The sequence below is a fragment of the Cheilinus undulatus genome, linkage group 17 (genome assembly GCF_018320785.1).
Source record: "Cheilinus undulatus linkage group 17, ASM1832078v1, whole genome shotgun sequence".
Lineage (NCBI taxonomy): Eukaryota > Metazoa > Chordata > Actinopteri > Labriformes > Labridae > Cheilinus > Cheilinus undulatus.
The window spans coordinates 13,335,706-13,351,462 of record NC_054881.1 but is presented as its reverse complement, the minus strand read 5'-3'; the positions used below and the strand labels follow the sequence as shown (position 1 = coordinate 13,351,462).

Sequence of the window (15,757 nt, the reverse complement as noted above, 5' to 3'; positions counted from 1 at the left end):
TAAGGAGGAGCTGGTGGGTCCTGATGCCTGACCAGTTAAAAACCACTGCATTATTATAGTGTATTAACATACAGTAGCATATTACATTTACCGGAGTAAATAAAATGTTCTCTTATTTTCTCAATTAAGGACACATTTGGTTAAGCCACATCAGTGTCTCCTTGCAGCTACAGTGATGTAAAAGAAGTCCACTACTCTTAATGTCTCACTTAAAAAAACTCACAGACAGCTCAGTGGAAATGAAAATGAATTTAAAGGGTGCTATTAATCACAATCAACTACAGAATTTGAGATTAAATTCAGAAATTAAAATTTCAAATCTTTTGACAGTCATAGTTTGTGGACACACAAAACGTCTTATTCTGGTGTTTATTTTTTTAAATAAAAAATAAAAAAAAATCTATTTTTTTATGCTTAACAAATTTATTAGACGACCTGTCATATTTGTCTCAAAGACCATCCAGCATCATGAAGTGCTTTAATAGGGACTCTTTCGTTTTCAGTGAACTCTCCATGTTCCACCATTTTGAACAGGAATGAGGAATTTCAAACTGAATTCACCCAAATTTGAACCGGCTCACTGGGCTTCTCTGAGAAGTCAGAAATTAATCAAGCATAACATCCAACCACTAAAACTCATTTTTCTGTTCAGAAATGCAAGTAAATGACATATTAATCAAGAAATATTAATGTGATTTTGTGTTTTTTTCATTGTTTTTTGTAGATCGGTAAATTTTAAAATTCATGGATAGCAATAATAATTATATTTTAGCATTAAAAATATCATTTCAATTAAAAAGCTTCTACATATTGGTGTATTAACCACTGCAGAATCATAGAAAATGATTTTGGTAATTACCAATGCTGTTAATTTAGGGCAGCTGTGGTATAAACCTTACTTTGGTTAGGGTTAGGGTGGTCTAATAAATTTGTTAAGCACTGTATGTATACACACACCCTCCTACATAGACGCTTTTTGGTGAATGCTACTGGGATTTACTCTTACTGGATTCAACTTAATCCAAATAAGTGGGGGAAACTCAAAATGAAGTCCAAACAAAAGCTCAGGTCTCAGGAGGTTCAAAGGGGGGACAACAATAGATGTGGAGGACCCCACGTCTTGGGCCCCAAAATTGCCTAATCCGCCACTGCCCATGGGGACAAGTAAAGTGTTTTGAATTACTATTAAAATTTAAGGACTTGTTAATGGTAAAAACGGGACTGACATGTTAGTTTTTGTCGACTACACCCACACTTTAACTTTCAAGAGTGTAAACTAAAAGATATTTTAATCTTAAGTCTAAGACTAAATTCAAAATAGCTGCCTTATGTATCTAATTCGATGCAGTAGCATTTATAATATCATCACCTCACATGAGAGTTTGTTCCTCTGCGTATTTTCCGGCTTCTTTCATCTCCGTGTAAGCTCATGGTCGGCCAACCATTTATTTTCTATCTTCCCAGACTTTTTTCCTTTTTCTTTCTTTTTTTTCAGGCTAATATACAGGCCGGCGCTGCAATTTCGGAATCTGCCCTTGTATATGGCGGACGAAATTTCCACAGGAGGAACCGCAACACAAACCCCGTATACACGGCAGAAACGGAAAGCTTACCCAGGCAAGAGTAAAGCTCGGTAAATTTATGAATCATTACGCCATTACTCTTTCTAAAATGTAACGTAGCGTGTCGCGGAGGGATAAAAACCCGGCTGTGGTGGAAATTTTTTTCAACATTTGGAAATTCTCATAACTAATTCACGATTTTTTTGAGGAAGCAGTTGTGCAGTCACCTCTGGTCGGGGAGGGAAGCTTTCTGGAGCGAGAGCCTGTTTCGCATGAGCTGCATCGTTTTTGGAGGTATGTCACACCGCTGTTTTCCTTTTTTTCTGATTTAGAAATCTTAAATTTGAGAAATTTCAGTTGCCGGTTTTTAAGTTTCAGACCCCCTCCGCTGAAAAGGCGAGACCTGGCAGTGTTTTAGCACTAGTGACTGCCTCTAAACCAGGTGCAGGCTTTGAAGCCATCCGAAATAGACCTAATCTGTTGATGTTTTTTGACTGAATTTTCCTAATGAAGTTTCCATGTAACTGCTGACTTGTCGTCTTGTCTGTGCACCTAGTTTGTTCACGTATACACCTCCTGGGTTAGGCACCGTATATGCCGATAGGGCAAAGGGACCAGGCGGTAGTGGCAACATGAAGGACGATGAGGGGAGGAACAATCTGAAACACAAAAACCTCCTGCAGCCATGTTTTGTGAATTTTCCAGCAAATTTGAGCAGAGCTTTGGACTTTCTTCCCCGTGAAAGTCACACAACATTAACGGTACTTTTGGTCGTATTTGACGGCGCGGTTTGAGACGTCGGCAGCCGTTAGAAAACATGAAAGTGGCGTCGTATCGAAATACATTTCGAAATTTATTTTTAGGAAGATAGAGGATTTAAAATATGGGTGTCGTTGGCGCCACCTGTGGGTAGTCTTTTTTGGAAATTAAAAAAAATTGTAATGAGACTTGTTTTTTGAGACTTAATTTGTAAAAGTTAATGCTAGTTTATGCGGAAGGATACATATTTTGAAGCATTTTGAACGGTTACACGTCACACGTGCATCATAACACGAATTAAGTATATGTGTCTTTTAAAGAAAATTAATGCAAACTGACGTTTCACTACCCTTTTTTCTTATCTGTTTCAACCATAATGAATATACTCAATCATGTTTTTATAAATTATAAAACGGTTAATCATTTGGGAATATTTTAAAGCCCATATGCTGTATCCTTTCACTCTTATCATACACATTATCTGTATTTCCCTGTTAGTCTCTACCTCTTTATTCATGCATGAATTTGTGTGATATGATGGTTGTATCTGAGATATAATTTGCCACTTAGTAAACATGGAACAAATTGGATTTGTAACTTCTAGAGATTGGAAAATGTGTAAGCGGAAAAATAACTATCCAAAGTGAAGTGAACAGCTCTGGAAGAAGAAAGGACCATGTCAGCATAATTTGAGGGCAGGAAAAACAATCACAACCAGTGCCTGTACTGTTTATATTAATCCTGCAGACGCCAAACAGTTTCCCATCTTGCTCTGCTTGCTTTTATTATAATGTGGGGGGGGGGAGAAACTGTGGAGGGAGGCCATATTTTTATTTATTTATTTATTTTTACTGAGGGTAATTTTAATGCTGACCTTCAAATCTGTTTAAATTCAAAGAGCTGGTGGAAATTGTATGGTTGGTATGCAAAATCTGGGTGTAAATTCTGACCTTTGCTGGGAAAGTCTCATCAAAATGCAGGAGTTAGAGCAAAAGTACAGGGCTGAAGAGAGGCAACCAGTGTCATGGGTTTTATAGGGCTGGATCACTCGGCCAGTGATGGGAATGTTTATATGCAGAATACCTGAAGGAAGGAGTAATAAGTTATAAATCTCTCAGGAATAATGCAGCAGTGTTGAAATGAAAAACACCTTAAACCCTGATCAGTTAATGGGGACTTTGTTGAGTGTTCTTCTCATTTTAAGTAAGGTTACAGGAATGCTGGAGTGCCTGTGCTTTAATGAACAAAAGCTTTGTTTCAGGGAGGATTTTTGGAGCAAATAGTTTGGATGGAGAGGTGAAACTTGTCCCTTCAGGCTCTGATAAACACAAGATGTTGAGGGATCATATCACCGCCTTCGGGTTTCAGTATTAAAACATTGTTTTGCTGCTTTTCTGATTGTCATTAACTTAGCACAGAGGTTTGTTTTCCATTTTTAAAGGCTAAGTGATGTTACACAAACAGTTTCTGGCTTTGAAGTCAAGCCACTTCCCTTTTTTTTTTTTTTGTTAATGCACAATTACAGATTCATGATTTGGTCTCAGATGTGTCTGAAAAAACATACATCCCTTTTAGACACAGCGCACATCTTATCTTCTGCTACTTTCTTTAGTGGCGTGTTGAAACCGTCTGAAAATGGCTTCACTTAAATTAGTCTCCAGGGAACGGCTTTTCAGAGGTTGGGGCTGCTGCATTAAAGAAAAAAAAATCTGTGCATTCTGCACATATTTTTTCTGCCTCTTCCTTTTTAAAAATGAACCTTATTGGTTCCATGAATAATGCATGAGGACGTTCAATTGCTGCAGCAATGAAAATTAGGGCTGTTTACGTGCAGTGGTTATGTACACAGAAGCTTCTTTTTTTCCTTGACCATTTTGTGAAAGGTAGAGCAGAGCATGAGTAGCTTTTCTGAAAATACAAATTTTCAGCAAAGCAAATCTCATTTCTCTGAGTGAAAAGGGGAGGGGGGTGAAACTCCCCTGGGTTTAATGAATCCATAAATCACAATAGTGCCAGGTTTGCTGCGCCTGCGTCAGTGTGCAGTGCAATTTTGATTTTCATCAAAAATTTAATCTTCCAGCCTACAAGGGTTTAGCAGCAGACCGGATGCCGCCCTGAATTTCTAATTTTAGGGGTCTGATCTTTCAGGATTTATTTTTGTATAATTCAAGTCTGCTTTTCAATATCTCTTGTTATTAAATTTTAATTCGTGGCATTAACATATAGATTGAAAAGGTTTTTATGGGGGTTTTGAGTGTATGCTGATGGAATTTTACTAGACGACACAGTTTCTTTTTCCAGAGCATCCCGGGTGTGTGCGTGTGAGGTGGGGTGAAAGGAGGGGGGATTTATCCATTTCTCTGCATTATTGCTTTTTGAAATCATTGGTCGTACACCATCTTGGAAGACATTTATTACAGGGGACGAGAAAATGTGCATTTGATTAAAGAAAGAGGCAAAGCAAAGCATTTAGTGTGAAACAGGTTTTTGCAGGACCCCTGCTCTCAGTCAGTGACTCTGCTCGGAGTTATACAAACATGCAGTGAAAGCAGTGATTGAAGTGACCCCCTCCATCCCCCATTTTAGCTCATTCCTATTTTTAATCCCTCCAGAGTGGAAACATTTCCATGAGCCTTAAACAAATTTGTATTTTATATTTGGAATCTCTAGTCCAGCCTACTTAACATGCGCAGCACAGTGACTTTTTCCAAGGCAAGGAACAATTCAAAGTCACAAAATCTCCCAAACTTAGAAGAACTGGATTTAGTTCTTTTGCTTTAAGCAAACACAGTGATTGATTTACTTCATTACTGTGCAGAGGCAGATACAGTACTGCCCAAATATAGGCCAATTATTTTAAGTACCTCCACTAAGCGCTGAATTGTGAGCAGAGGTACGTCCTGGAGATGTTTTCCTTGTACGCCTAACCTCCTTATTCTGTAACCCCTTATATATTTAGTACACAGGTTTAATACAATGTTAGTATGCATGCCGTGACATTGTGAAACACAGCAGGGCTAAATCACGCACAAATAAGTCCTAAGTAAATAAAAATAAACCACAGGAGCACTTAAATTATCTGATTTCTTATCACAGTGCCACATCTTTAATATGGAAATACATTCCATTTAATTCTCCTGGTCCTGTTATATGTTTCTCTCTCTTCTTTGTTGTTTTTATTTTTAAGGAACATCAAACAAATGTACATCTGTTTCAGATTTCCTTCCTGCATGAGGGCTTTAGGTTACAGTATATCAGAAGGCTCAGGCTTTAAAAGAACAGAAGGCCAGATGGCTAATTTTGCATTTTGACTTTAATTAGAGGAAAACAGGCCACAACAGGCATTTCATATATTCAGGGCACGCATTAAAAATGTTGCACAGGAAATATTACACGATGACGAAAGGATTGATCTAATTTTGATCTTTTTCCTGCCATTATTTCATTTGATTAGAGATGATAAAAGTCACTTAATGTGGCATTATTTCAGTCGGTTAATTCAATAAGAGAAATAAAGGCATAAAAATAGGTGACATATCTGCTTGATCCATCTCAGCCGATCAATCTTCCTACAGAGTTTGATCTTCTTTAACCACTCTGACATGAGTTGGCTCTGTTCACTATAGACTGTCCGTTTGTGGCTCCAGTCAAATAATTGACTCTTGTCCGCTACAGAACTTCTAATACTTAACTTTTCTACATGTTAGCAGGTGGGGGAGGGCACAAAATATTTATTCAGCAATATATTGTCATCCTGAATCATTTGATGCAATTTTCACACCACAAGTGCCAAATATTGACCCCTTGCTGTATGACTGTGTCACTCCTTTGTTTGTCTGTAATGCCATGTTGAACCCCCAAAAAAGTTAAGGCATTGTGTAAAATTTAATTACAACAGAACAAAATTATTTACAAATCTCGTAAACCCACATTTAATTCACAGTAGAACATAAACATGTCAGATGTTGAAACTGAGACATTGTATACTTTCATAAAGAAAGTGGAAGTTCATTCTGATGGCACCAACACATCACAAAAAAGTAAGTATGTGGCAACAAAAGGCTGAAAAAATAAGTGTTACATATGAAAAACGGCTGGAGGAGCATTTTGCAACTAATTAGGTTGAGTGGTAACAAGTCAGTAACATGATTGGGTATAAAAGGAGCATTTTAGAGTGGCAGGTTCTCTGAGAAGTAAGGATCTGGGAGAAACTGCATCTAAAAATTACGGAACAATTTCAGAAAAATGTTTTCCAACTTAAAATCGCGAAGACTTTGAATATCCCACCATCTACAGTACATAATATCATCAGAAGATTCAGAGATTCTAGAGAAATCTTAGACCTATATTTGACTCAAAACATGGCTCAGCAAATAAAATCATAATATACAGCATCTCTGTGACCCTAAAGTTGTTTTTCTGCTGATTATTGAGTTTTACTGCTAAATATTAAAATAAGAATAATGCAGCAGGCTCCATCACAGACTTTCTCTCTCTCCATTCTGCTCTAATCAGGCAGCATGACGTGATTATGGAACAGCCAGCCATTGGCTGACAGACCCTCACAAAGAGTAAACAATATGATAGTTAGCATTCAAGCTAGTGGTAATTAATGATCGTAATTGGATTAAAATGAATTAAAGGGGGGGTCAATGTCTGGTTTACTTGTGAGGATTTAATCATTCAAGTCCTGAGAAGTCACACAAGTTTGCTGAAAATGCTGGCGCAGGGGATTCAAAGGCATCAATAGCATAAATGGGAAAGCACAACGGCTAGCTTCAAGAGAAAAAACAAGTTAGAGGTAACGATTTATGGTTCAGAAGGTATTTAACTTTTGATAAACTGTGTCACCTCTTGTCATGTAGGACAGCGCCGGTCTGGAAGGCATTTTAACGATCACATTCAGAGAGAAACCTGTCACGCAATCACCATTCTTTGCTGCCGTATAGTGGGTCTTTTGGTTCTTCTTTGCTGCTCTAAAACAGTAGTTTGTGCATGCAGTGTTATCAGGCAGCAAAGGAGAATTGATTTCCAGTTTATAGCACTAACAGTTAGCATGGCTAAACAAAGCAAAAATATAAAGCTAAACCAAACGGTTTCGGATTGGTGCATAAACTCGTGTACTCACCGATACCAATACCTGCATTTTAATCAGTATTGGACGTATCTCTGACACTGATATTGGAATCAGAACAACTCTATGCACAAGGGACAAGGCCAAAGGCCAATGTTGGGCCTTATTGTGATCTTCGGGCCCTCAGGTGGCACTGTATTAAAAACAGGCATGATTCTGTACTGGAAATCACTGCACAGGCTCAGAAAATAGGGAGAAATCTCAGAATCTGGTACCACCATGGTGCTGGTATCATCCTATCTGATACTTACTGTATTGAATTAGAAGACGGATTTTGTTGCTTTGTTTCCATACGTCGCCACCTCAGCGTGATCCCTATCACTCTAAAGGAAAGGCACGAAATATGTAACGTTAGACCTGTTCCCATTTGTTCTATTGGCGTATTATTTCGGAATCATTTACAACACCTACACGGTCTTAATTCAGCTGCCAACTTTAAAAAACTTTTCCTCTTAAAAGTATTGAATTAGGCACAGTTTAGGCATGGCACCTTTTTAAAAAATATAGATTTTGCACCAGTATCTAAAAAGATCCATCCGATACCCAACCCTATCAAGAACACTCTAAGAAGTCATTGTCTGTCAACACAGTTTGTCATGCCATCTACTAATTCAAGTTTAAGCTAACACACAAAGACAAAGCCATATGTGAACATGATCCAGAATTGCAACCTTCTTCTTTTGGCCAAATCTTATTTAGAATGGACAGAGGAAAAAGGGAAAACTGTTCTGTGGTCGGATGAGTCAAAATTTGAAATTCTTTTTGAGAACTAGAGACGTTGTGCCCTGTGGACTAAGAGGGAAGAGACCACCCAGCTTGTCATCAGCACATGGTTCAAAAGGCTGCATCTCTGAAGAAATATTTTTTAATTGCTTATTAGTAATGTCCATCCATTTTGGTTATTGTTGTTGTGTTTTGTTGTATTTTAAAATGTGCAAAATAAATTTAATATGTTGCATTAGTGCCTATGGCGTGGGCAGCTTACATGTCTGAAAAGGCACTATAAACGCTAAAAAGTACAAAGAGGTTTTATAGCTACATATGCTCCTATCTGGGCAATGTCTCCTTCAAGGATAGCCTTGCATATTTTAGCAAGACAGTTCTACAGCAGATGCTGCTTCCATTGCAGCAACATGGCTTCACAATAAAATAGTCCAGGTGCTGAACCGGCCTGCCTGCAGTCCAGAACCTTCACCAAAAGAAAACATTTGGAGCATCATGAGATGAAAAATCCTGCAAAGAAGACACAGGACTGTTGAGCAGCTAGATCCTATATCAGACAAGAATGGAGCAACACTCCTCTCCCAAAAATCTAGCAACTGGTCTCTGAACTACCCAGACCTTTACTATCTGTTGTTAACAGAGGAGGCATTGCATTGGGTTTGTATTCACATTTTATACAGTGTCCTAACTTTTTTGGAATTGGGGTTGTATATAAAAACACTCAACCATGTTTATTTAACCACATATTAGTAAATTGGCTTGAACTATTTAAAGTGATTAATAAAATTGTTAAAATTTGTTTACAGGGGGCTCTCTGTAAAATGGCCATTGAGAAGCATTGTGACATGTGATCTGCATCTTGAATGTGTCAGAAATTACCCATACTCAATATATGAACAGCTGCAGGACCCCTCCTTATATGATTTTATTATTTTATTGTAGGCTAGGTATTACAGTGAGTCATACTGTGAGTTACCCTGTTATTTCCACCCTGAGTAGTACAAACAGATCATTTCCTATTCTTTTTCTGAGAATGAAAGGCGGATTTTTGAAGATATAGAGGTCCCGGTTTCAGTGTGGTTAAGAGCTGTCCTTAAGTAAACCTGCAGAGGCATTTTCAGCAAGTCATAAAATTCAGAAGTACAAGTTGTGCATTAAAATGTCCCCTGAAACTGATGATACAGATGTTATCTTGTAAATACTGCTTCAACATTGTTGAAGCAGCATGTTATGGTGGTAGCTGATGGTTAGTTTAGCCTCTCTCAAGTCAGATGGAAAGTCCAGTACAGAACTTGGAGTTTTTGCTAATTTTTGACAAAGCAGTACCTGTAATGTCTTTGGTAATCTCGACCTGTTCATATGAGTCACACATTTGCTGTCTTTTGCATCACTCACTGTGACTCTTTACTAAACAGAAGCTGTTTATGCAGCTCGCTGTACCTCTCTTGATCTGACGCTGACCCTACAGTTGGCATTACAAGCATTAAAAATGACTGTAGGAAGTTATCAGTGTTGTTGCTGTTTCATTTGCCTTTGTAGGTCAAATAGAGGTACCAGTATTAATTTGAATGTTTCATAACCTCTCCAAAAAACAAGTCTTTAACAGGAACATTAAGGGTGAAGCCGCTCTAAAGGGTCACCAGATAAATCTGAGGGTTTTTAAGATGATAAATTGAAGAGGAAAGACCAAAAAAAAAGTTCTGCTAAACAAAATCTGTTCTCAATTTTTAGGAACTTTTCTCTAATCTTAGCTTTTAGGATGAAATAATGTGTAATTTTACCTCTTTGGGCTTCAAACGGTTATTTAAATGAAACCATGTGGGAAGTTTAGAGGAGAAATGTCCCCTAAAGACAGCCCAGCCCCCCTAACCAGACACTTTTTGACAGGAAGGATTTTGTTACACTGTTTTAGCCTGAAACATTGTGTTTTAGGCATATCATGTTGCTGTTTGAATCTAATTTAAACCCTAAAGTAACTTATAAGTATCTTTGAATAAAGTGGAGCAGAAGTACATTATATCTGTTCAAGTCAGAGGATGAAAAGTACAAATTTATACTTGAAATTTAACTTTTTTTGAGTAAATATATCCAGTAATGTAGAATTAGTATGTAATAATCAGGAGAAATAAGAGAAACATGTTTCTGTCAGGGGTATTGTGAGGCTTAGAGGCTGTGTAATTGTTCCTATTGTGGAGCTTTGTGTTTAAAATGTTTAAAAATAGGAACCAAATGCTGCTTGCTAACTTGCTTAATGGTTCCAGCCTCAAAATAGTACCTCTTCTCTAATTCTCTGAAGAACTCTTCATCTAAATGGTTTCAGTTCAGCAGTGAATGACATGATCATCGCATATTCTCCTGTTAATAATTCATGAACCAATGATAAATGCATCAAAGTTAAGAGTCACTTTCTTCATGCTGCCTTCATTTGTTTTGGCAGCCATGGAAGCTGACAGAAGGCCTTTACCCTATCATTCATAAAAGAACAATGATGACACATTGCTTTTTGTGTGCATGGAGGATTAGACTTGTCATGGTAGGAAATTTTTTATGCCAGTGTAAATTCTGCCAGAACAGTGCCAAATGCTGATGATGTGGGCTTAGAAATGGCTTCCTTTAGGCTATGATTTAAAAAGACTGAGACACAGCAGTCTGGCTTTACTGTATTCTTTGAGTGAATGTAAAAATTTGACAGTATTTTCAGCAAGATTAATACTTCAAAATTCAGCTGTTTCATTTATATGGCTTTATCAAAATGGTCCGTCCACACATGCTTGGGTCAATCACCTCAGTTTAGACTTTAGAAGTCGGATAAACAAGGCTGTGTCTCAAAGTTTAGATTCCCCCTCTCTTTAAGAGCTTAATCTAACACCAGATAGACTGTTTCTTGAATCCATTGCATAGCAGTGGCGTGCACAGAGTTTTTCAAAGGCAAGGGCGAAAAGAAAAAAGGGCACATACAGCGCGTTCTCGCCACTGAAGAGGGCACTTTAGACTTGTTTATGTGTTATACAAATGGCACATTATATAGCCTTAAAACAGACTAACTAGACAGACTACTCAAGTTAGTTTGTAGTTAGGATCAGCATCCACAAGAACTGTGTAGGATTCAGACAGATGCACTGACAGTCTCACCCATGGTCTCACCATATGACTGAAAGTCATGGCAGAGGGTGAATATTCCTCTGTTCCTCCCAGCATTGTAAGTATTCTCACTACAATTCGCTGTCTTTCTCTCTGTTACGCTCCGACTCGTTTCCTCGACTGGGCGTGCGTCTTTTCAACTCTATAAATTTCAAAACTTTCAGTAGAAACACACCCAAAAATGCTGCTGGGATTGAAATTACTCATGTCCGCCATCTCCTGGTGTAAAGTGGTAACAGTGCATACCGCCACCATTAGCCATATCTCCCTATAGTACAGAATCCTTTCAAAAAAATTCCTGGATCCAGACGGTGATGCGGATCACTCCCAAAATCTAATCAGTTTTTTCTTATGCCCTTTCTGACATTTCCTGAAAATTTCATCAAACTCCGTCCATGACTTTTTGAGTTGCTAACAAACAAACGAACAAACCCACCCGATCACATAACCTTCTTGGCAGAGGTAAAAATGTTTGTCGACAACCTTTTATCCATGACAGAAACTAGACTAAGACTAACAAAAATAGATATTTGATGACAAAAAGTAAGTTTAGTTTTCGTCAAGATGACCAAAACTAGACCAACATGTAATGTAGTTTTAAAACTACATTACATTTTAGTCTGCAATGGTTTAAGACTGTGTACACAAAGCCCCTCAGACGGCAGTCAACATTATTAGTCCTGTTAGCGATACTAAACTGTCTGACGGCGTTAATGTCCAGATTTCAGAGCAAGACATTCAAAGATTCAACAAATCAAGAATCTACAGTCATGCAGAGAATTTCGCAGGAAACCGTAGATATGAATAAGTGGACTGTGATAAAAAATGCCAAAAAAGGCGTTAGAAGACAAAATGATTATTACGGCACGCCACACTGGGAACAACCCCAGAACGCCAAAAAAGGCGTGAGAAGACAAAATTATTATTACGCCACGCCACACTGGGAACAACCCCAGAATGCCAACAAAGGCGTGAGCGGGCAATAATTACGCCACACCACACTGGGAACGGCCCCGCCAAGTTTTGAACCATTATCCTCACTAACGATGAAGGCGAGTCATTTTGTTTAAAAGTGGACAAACCAGAGCCGGCGAAGAAGAAGACGACCAACAACTATGGGGAGGAGGAGCCGAGCCAACCCACCACAGTGTTCCCTGCAGGTTTGGAGGATGAAGACGGATGTGAAGACCCCCAAGATATGGGATTCACATATTCAACCAAGCGTAATGTAATACTGGACCTGAAACAGTGTCAGTCAGTGTACCAGTACTACCAGTTAGAGAACATGACCAAAGACGAAACTGAAGCAGTGCCTGAAGAGAGAGACCCCGGGCTGAAGAGAGCCCGTCAGAGATCCAGTCTGTGGCTGCAGACGTTCAGTTAGATCAGGTTACTGAGATGACAAAGGACCAGCCTGAGATCCCACTTGAGGAAACCATTCAGGCCCAAGATCAAGTCCCAGAAGATCAAGCAGCCAAAGTCTTTGATAGGGATCTGCTCCCTGCTGAGGTCTCAGACAAACAGGCCACAACCGGAGCAGAAGTCATGGAAGTGGGGACGGAGGACTGCCTTGCCCAGCCAAAAGAGGAGAACTTGGAACTGAAGGCAGAACTGTCGAGGGTTCACATGGAACTTCCTGATCAGGGATGGATTTGGTCACATCATATGGGCATGATTGCTGCCGAACTCAGCCTGACCAAAAAAGAGCTGATTAAAAAGAGCCGTGAATGGGAAGAAGAAAAGGAACTTCTCCTGGCTAGAATCGACTCCGCTGGTCCAAATCAAACACACCTGAGGGGGGGTGAGGTCTCTGAGGAGATCAGCACCCTGAAGGTGGCCCTCAGCCAGGTCCAGGAAGACCTGGTTCAAAAGAGCTGTGAGTGGGAGGAGGAAAAGAAGCGTCTCCTGGCCAAAATCAACGTCACTGCTCTAAATCCACAACACCTGAGGGAGGGCGAGGTCTCCAGGGAAATCACAACCCTGAAGGCGGCCCTCAGCCAGGCCCAAGAAGACCTGGTGAAGAAGAGCCACCAATCAGAGGAGTAGACCTCCATGATTAAGGCCTCTATGGAGCAGGCAAACATGGACCAGAGGAGACAGAGACGGCTGTGGAAGGAGGAAAAATCCCGCCTCATCAATGAGCACAAAGAGGCCACCACAAGGTTAGAAGGGGAACTGAGGGATGCCCAAAATGAGCTGATCAACAACAAGAGCTCACGGGAGAAAGAACATTTTCAGTTCCTCATGTCTCAAATGGACGAAAGGGCCAAAGCAAAAGCAGCATTGGACCAGGCTCAGGGCACCATAGAGATCCTCACACGCCAGTTGGAGGAGGAGAGACCCCGTCTCATCCAGAGGACTCTAGGATGGAGACAGCTCTGAGCGAGGCCAGGGAAGCCCAGGCAAGAGAGAGACAAAGGTGGGAGGCTGAGGGGAACTGGCACAGGCCAAAAAGGACCTGGCCGACAAGAAGAGACTGTGGGAGGAGGAGAGATCAGGGCTCCTCAGAGAAAGCACTGACCTGAGGGACTCTCTGCGGCAGACCCAGAGGATGATGGAGCAACAGGCGCTGGACTGGCAGCAGGAGAAAGCCTCTCTCCTGGAGTCCATAAATGTCATCCAGCAGACTCTGGAGGTGAAAGAAGTCCAAGCAACAGAAACGTCGGACATTCTGAGCTGGAGGAGGCGCAGAAGAAGAAAAAGAAATAATCTTTGAAGGAGAGGTTTCTGAGTCTGTTTAAAAGAGATTCAGAGGCCTGGACTTCATCTTCTGACAGCCTCAGCCACTGACTCCAAACCCTCTTCTCTGTCACCTGTTCTTCTTGTACAGCCTACATATTTCAATAAAAACATTTTCAATTAAGTAGATGCTATTTCCCGTATTCTAGGGCATTTTAACACCATATTAGTACCAGATAATCCAAACTGGTTCTGTGAGATATAGTTCTGGCTCAATGTAGATCAAAAAAGGGCCCAACATAAAAGTCATTTCAACAGTAATGCTTCATAGTATTTCTTGGTCCTAATGGCCTCTGGAGTTTAGTGTGTTTTTCCACCCAAGAGAGCAGTTGTGGTTTGCCAACCGGGAGGGCACTTAAGCATGCATTTTTAACCACCCAAGAGGGCAGTTTATCATGTTTTAACCAGCCAAGAGGGCAATTAAGTGTTTTTTTTTTTCACCAAAGAGGGCAATTTAGTTTGCTTTGCCAATGCGGAGGGTACTTAAACATGCCTTTTTGCCACCCAAGTGGGCAGTTTATCATGTTTAAACCAGCCAAGGGGGCAGTTTAGTGTGTTTTTTCCACCCAAGAGTGCAGTTAAGTGTGTTTTGCCAACCATGAGGGCACTTAAGCACGCGTTTTGGCTCCCAAGAGGGCACTTTAGTGTGTGCTTTGGCTCCAAAGAGGGCACTTTAGCACGTGTTTTGGTTCTTGAGGGCACTTTAGCACACATTTTGCCACCCAAGAGGGCACTTTAGAGTGTGTTTTGGCTCCCAAGATGGCACTTTAGCGTGCGTTTTTCAACAATTGGGCCACGAGTCAAAGCTATTTTACAAAATACTCCTAACAAGGAAGACGAAACTGTGGAAAATAACTGATGATAACAGTTGTAGATTTTGTTCTGAGGAGGAGGAATCATGCATTTATTTTGTATTAGAAAATTAAAAATAAATGGATATATAAATAAAAAACATATCAAGGCCTTTCTATCAAAATCTGAACTTGATTGGTTAAAGTCAGAGATAGGAATAAAGAATATGACCTTGAGCATAAATGTGAAATTTGAAGGCAATCAGATGTTCAGTATAAGAGTTACATTTACTACCATTCAAGTTGGCAAAATATTGAAATGCTTGCCATCTCCAGTGAGACCTCCTTCAATGAAAAATGTCTGATGTGATAAAATGTTAAGGCTGTTTTTTCAATCCAAGCTTAAAAGGAACAGTAGGGTTCCTTCCTGACAGAAGGGTTTGGAGTTGTTTGAGATAAACACTAAAATGTTATAAGGCATTATTGTTACAATTTCACAGCAAAAAATGGACAAAAAGTAGAGTAAAAGTGAGCCCCTTGGACTAGTTTGTTAAAATGCATAATGTGTCCATCGGCAAGAACACAGATCTTTTACCTTTTGCCATTTGTAGTTTGTTTTCTGTACATTTTAGAGCAGTGGTTCCAAGAGACTTTTTCATCTAGACCTGTTACATATGTGTACCAATTTTCATGCCTGTAGGTCTTACCCAGTCTGTGTGATGGACTTGCAAAATTCCATCACCAGATGGCTATTTCTGTAGGGGGACAGTTTTGGGGAAAATTTAATGACTTTTTCATATTTTAAGGTCCCCAAAACAGGCCCCAAAGAGGTGAAAAAACATCCTTCATTTTTAATAGGGTCTTCACCGACCATGTCGGTCCTCTGGCCCTAAAAAAGCCCCTTGGAT

General features: G+C 39.8%; 1 protein-coding gene across 5 annotated transcripts in view; it reads left to right on the top strand.

Annotated features, from left to right (window-relative positions):
• Nucleotides 1-1,507: 1,507 nt before the first annotated feature.
• The window catches only part of znf618 (zinc finger protein 618), a 72,082-nt gene continuing 57,832 nt past the window's right edge, over nucleotides 1,508-15,757 (top strand). For 3 of the 5 annotated variants that reach the window (XM_041811487.1, XM_041811489.1, XM_041811488.1), the window contains exon 1: nucleotides 1,521-1,856. The gene's annotated coding sequence lies outside the window, so the exon portion shown is untranslated. Of the gene's footprint in view, nucleotides 1,857-15,757 lie in introns of all 5 variants that reach the window. The other 2 variants (XM_041811485.1, XM_041811486.1) reach the window with 2 other exon arrangements.